This window comes from Nestor notabilis, unplaced genomic scaffold, assembly GCF_000696875.1.
Source record: "Nestor notabilis isolate BGI_N333 unplaced genomic scaffold, ASM69687v1 scaffold16578, whole genome shotgun sequence".
Taxonomy (NCBI): Eukaryota; Metazoa; Chordata; class Aves; order Psittaciformes; family Psittacidae; genus Nestor; species Nestor notabilis.
The window spans coordinates 1-5,516 of NW_009940726.1; the positions used below are offsets into that span (position 1 = coordinate 1).

A 5,516-nucleotide genomic window follows, 5' to 3' on the forward strand; every position below is an offset into this window, starting at 1 on the left:
CCCGCCGCACATCCTCCGGTGCGCGCCCAGCGCCCAGCCCGCTCCCGCGCAGGCGCAGTAGCGAACACCGAGAGGGACGTGGAACTGCCGGCGCCGCGCTGCGTCTCGCGAGAAGAGGATAGAAGCGCACCGAAACGCGAGAGGGGAATTAGCTCAAATGGTAGAGCGCTCGCTTAGCATGCGAGAGGTAGCGGGATCGATGCCCGCATTCTCCAGAGCTTTTTGTACTTTCTGTCACAACCTTCTCTACCGTCACTACGGACTGATGCGTCGTTTTGCTTCCTTAAATTCTCATTTCCTTCTTCAAAAATCCTAAAGATACGTTTGCTTTACCCGTGGTTAAGGCAAGGAGAGTGCTGCGTGCTGTACGTGCAGCGCTACGAGAGGACCTTCTGATTTCTCATTTAATATTGGACAAGGGCAGTAACAGGGTGCAGCACCCACTCCCTCCAGTGCTTCCTATGGCAGGAAAACTTCAGCCCCAGGCCCTCACCTGCTTACCTCGTCCAGGAGCAGTAGACCCCGAAGGAGCCCTTCTCTTGGAAGCTTCTGATAGACCCAAAGCCCTTTAGTAAATTTGAGAAGGGAATCAAAATACCTCGAGAAGGCATTGATATACATGCCATTTAGTCAAAAAACTGGCAAGATTTTGCCCAGTGAATTTATCCAGGTGTAAAGTTCAGCCAAATATTCAAATTCTTACATTTTACTATTATTCTACCGCAACAATCCAGAAAGAAAAAACCTAATGTTTCAAAGAAAAAGAGAGTGGATTTTAAAAACTGAAGATGTATCATGGGGGGAATACACCCATAGGAATACACTCAGTTGGCATTTCCATCCCAGCCAAAAGCTGAACTGGAAACCAAAGGTGGAAAACAATTCTGCGCACTTTCTCTGGTTACCTGCAGGAGAAATTTCAGTGGCAAAGAGTGGAATTCAGCTTTCAAGATGCTCACAGCCCCTATCCTGCGCCTGAGTATACTGCAAATCATCCACATCCCCAAATGTTTGCAATGGGTCTGGGGTAGGCTCACCTCTCTGCAGAGCATACACGTGAGCCCTGGGGTGGCTGATGAGAGAAGACATCAGGCTCAGAGCTCGTGCTTTTAAATCCCAGAGGACTTCCTAGAGTGGACCTGGGGCACAGTGGAAAACATCCAGTGGGTGCCTTCCAGGCAGACCAAATTCTTCTGCAACAATCTTCCATTAAACCACACCTTCAGAAACAGTAAGAAGCCTCAATATTATTGCATCTCCCTTTAAAAAGAATAAACCCAGGGAATAATTTTTTGTCTGAATAAATCTTGTACAAAGATTTTTGCAGAGCAGCACTATTTAGCCATGGTCTTTTTGCACATCTATAGCCATATCTACCCCAGCCTGAAGTCCTGCCTATTTTACCCTTTATCCTGCAGGTCTTTTAAAGTTCTTCTAACCCCACTGCCCTTTTTTTATAGGTGGCATGAATGTTTAAGTAAGTTAATTCCCAATAGCCCAAAGAAGAACTGGATTGAAAGGAGGATGCAATGGCTTTTCAAAGCGATTATTTGGCACAAATACCCATGAATTCTTATGGGTAGCCTCAGGGAGGCTGGGGAGAGATGTCTCCACCAGCAGTGGACATCTTCCAGTCCTTTCCAGAAAATGCCAATGGTAACATGCAAACTGAAGTCTGAAAAACAGATGCGTATATAGTTGTTGGGGGGCTTTTAGCCTGAAGATTTTATTCTTGCCTTTTAAAGCTGATTTGCTCTCAGGCTTCTGAGTCCCAGACAAACTCATAAAATAACAAACTGTCACTACAATGGTCTTCAAAGCTTCAACAAACAATTCGAGTCTTCCTGTGCAGCAGGATTTAACAGGAAAGTGAAATCCATCACAGATCAGAGTCTCCTATTTCGACAGCTGCTATGCAGGCAGCATGAAAAGACTGTATTGTGAAATAAATTTGTGTCTATGGTCTGGTCCTTTCATTTTTCCCTCTAGCTTTGGCCTCATCTCGACCCTCAACCCCTGCAATATTTTGGTGACCATGGGCAACCTCGGGATAATGGGAAGTTAAAGAAGGATCCTAAACCTGGTCAAACTGATGCTGTATCGCCCTCTGCAGACTGGCAGGCAACAACTGCCACGGGTTAAGGCAGAAGCAGCAGAAGAAAAGCAGGGTTAGGCAAAAAATCCCACCCCCTTACTTTTTCTGCAGGTCTGTGCAGTACAGTTGTTGATGAACATGTCTGGAAAGTCCCATTGTCTTGCGGCCCCTTTTTCACTAGACCCATGGTGAAAGCCTGTATTTTACCCAGGGATAAAATACAATGCGTATACTCACAGCACTATTTCATTATAATGATTCCCACCCCCTTTAAAATTAAAAACAGCATGAAACAAAGAAACCAGATTTTCTTTTACAAGAACAAGATGACCACATCAAAACAGCTAAAAATTCCTCCCTTTCTTGTGGGAATCTATAATGAACTAGCACGGTATGGAGCATCCATATGTGTGCATGCACACACGCAAGTCAGGATGAGCATTTGCCTGTATTTGCCAAGGACCTCAAAGCATGCTTGGCCACCTCGCAGCTTGGAGATATATGCTACCAGCATCTGTTTACTGACCTCTCTTTTATTTGGCTCCCAAGGCACCACCTGAGCCATAGTGTTGGGTTCTCCACTTTGGCTCACAGATGCTTTTGCTCCCCAGTGCTTTATCAGCCCACTGGCTCTTCAGGAATGACCCAAGTTTTGCATTTCCTCCCCCTATAAAGCCTTACTTCAAGTCACACACTAGCTCAAGGAACAAATTACTTCCAGCTATGGATCAAGTAGGAGTTAAAAAGTGCACCAAATGGAGCTGGGCATATGCTAATGTCTCGCTGCTTTGATCCCCATGGCTGAACTTACGTAATGAATTTGCTGGTAGGCTCTGCATAGTTAGGCTAGCAAAAGATCTGTCACTACCCTGAGAATTTTATTGTCTTTAATTGCAATAAAGTACATGCACAGAGGCATCATGAGAGCAGAGAGGACAGAACAGGAAACTGCTAGAGGGGGGAAAAGGCAAAGCTTTCTGCTTACACCGATGAGATTAATTTAAGTATCCTAGTGTAAGTTTGCTCTAGGGCTATGTGTGTAAATTTAGGTTTAAAACGAAGTAATCTTAAATGCAGAAACACATAACTTCCCCAGATCCCAGGACACGAGATCTACCCTTGCTGGGTCCATGCCAGCCGTGCCCACAAGGGACGAGTCAGGAAGCACCGTGCTCTCCCTCCTTGCTACAAAGGCCAAAGGAGGTGGACGCCCTAAAAAAACTTGGAGATAAATGTGAGTGACCTCAAAAGGACACAGGGAAATGGTGGTAAAAAAGAAGGGAACACAGGGCAGATGTCACTGTCAGACTCCTCGGGGAGTCAGATTTGAGTCTGTGCAAATGCACAAATGGACATACCTTCCGTGGCAGGAGTCCTCCACTGTTTCTGAGGAAAGACATGCACATGCATTTCTCACCCACGTTTGCTGCTGGCTTTCTCAGCCCCACTCTGCATAGTTTCATCTGGACCTGCGTGTGTCTCTGTGAGTAGGACAGCCTGGTCCTGCTTGCTGGGGAAAGGCAATAGATTTTTCCCGAGATGCCTTTTGTTGTCCCCAGAGTGTGGGCAGCCAAAGGGACAACAGGGAGATAGAAGCTGATGACATCTTGGCATGGCTACCTGGCTTGTAAATCTAGTTTTTCACCAGCACAGACCAGTGTGCAGTGGGTGCTTTGTCCAGGGCAGGAGGTCTACAGAAGTTCCACGTGACATAAAGCACTCTGAAAACTCTAACAAACACTAGACTTTGTCCTTTAGAGACTCCTGGTGTTGGCAGCAGAGCAGGAACTGAGAGCAGCAAGGTGCCAGCAGTGGATGCATGCAAAATGACACCTTTGCTATTGGGCTGAATGACAGGTATCTGATTCCAAATTACTCAGTAGATGGTAAGGCCATCTAAGGCCAAGGGATGGCCTTTTGACGGTGTTCACTAGTGGCCTTCCTGAGAGCATCATGCTAAGCAAGAAGGGCAGAGACATCCTTTACCAGCCGCAGCACCCCACATAACTGCCTGCCAGAGAGCATCCTGGCAAGCACCAAAGCCAGAAGCTTGTGTCATCCGCAAGCTCATAGCTGGGGTTCAGTGGGTTTCAGGTCAGACCCAGGGGCACAAGGACTGTTGTTGACACCCCCTTGTGTGGACAAGCCTGTTTCCTGGGAGGTAATGTGGAAGAGGTACACCCTCTGGCATTCATCTCTCTTCTGGGCACTAAGGAAGGTGGGTTTGAGCTCCCTGAACTCTTCTGGTGGTTTGTTCCCATCTCCTTCAAAGGAAGGGTAATAAAGGCAACTGGAGTGACAACCTCCAGTGCTCCCTGCGAAGGCTGTCGATCAGCAGTTGTGAGAGGGAAAATCTGAGCTGGCCTTTTGCCTCCAGCTCGTTTGCAGTATATGGAAACATTAATTAATTTTTACATCGTTGAGAATGGGCAGAGAAAATGGTTTACCTCGACCTGCAATTAGCATGTGATGCATCTGGAGGGGTAGAGCTATAGGGAGTTTGAGAGGAGAAGACGCAGGACCTGGGGCCCTGCTTGCTGCCAAGAGGCAGTTTTAGGGAGGCATGACCAGGGCTGTGCCTGGGGAACCCTTCCAGGCTGCATGAGCATCCAGCTTGTGCAGAAGCAGGGGGCTGTCCATGCCCTAGCCCCTGCTGGGGAAGGTTAACCCCTGGGTGAGGTGGCAGAAGGCAGTAATTGCTCAGCATCACTCCCTGTCCAGGCAGGATAGGGCTTGCCTGATGAATGAAGAAACTATGCAGACTCCAGCATCTCTATCCACACTTTAACACTGCGGTGGCCTCATTTTTTGATGGATCCTTCAATGGCAACTACTCCCTTGCTCTGGGCTAAACCCTGGCAAGTGGCTACGTGATCAGGGCTACAAAGTTATAGTCGACTTTAACTATCGTCAGATTTTCTGCAGTATTTGCCTTGTCACGAAGCCGGGTACGACCGCGTACGGAGCCCAGCTCCGTGAGCCCCTGAAGAGCTGCCCTGGGAGGAAAAAAGCCATCACAACCCAAAACTGTTCTTCTCCCTCTAGCAGGCACCATGTGTACAACAGCAGAGGTTGCGTAGTAACGGCAGCAGGAAGGCGTCAGTTCTGCCCTGCTCGCTCCCCGCAGAGCGCCGAGAAGAGCGAGGTACGTATCGCCAGCAAAACCGGGCTCTTAAACTCCCTAAACTTTCCTTTCTGCTTACCGAGGAGGAGCACATAAGGATTTCAAAGCCGTACACCGCAGAGGCTGCTTTGTGGGGCACTGCTGGTTGTGCTTAATAGAACTGTTGTGTGAACCAGGGGGTGGGGTGTTCATAGGGAGAAGAAACTGGGGGAGACACTAAGATTTTGGGGGGAGGGAAGGGAGGCAACTCAGTACGAGCTCTCGGCACTTCAAAACCTTTCGTTTTCTCTCTTCAAA

The 5,516-nt window shown here is 48.0% G+C and overlaps 1 non-coding gene across 1 annotated transcript; it reads left to right on the forward strand.

Annotated features, from left to right (window-relative positions):
* Window positions 1-142: 142 nt before the first annotated feature.
* On the forward strand, window positions 143-215 carry TRNAA-AGC. Its single transcript has one exon. It is a non-coding gene; the product is annotated as a tRNA-Ala (tRNA).
* Window positions 216-5,516: the final 5,301 nt, after the last annotated feature.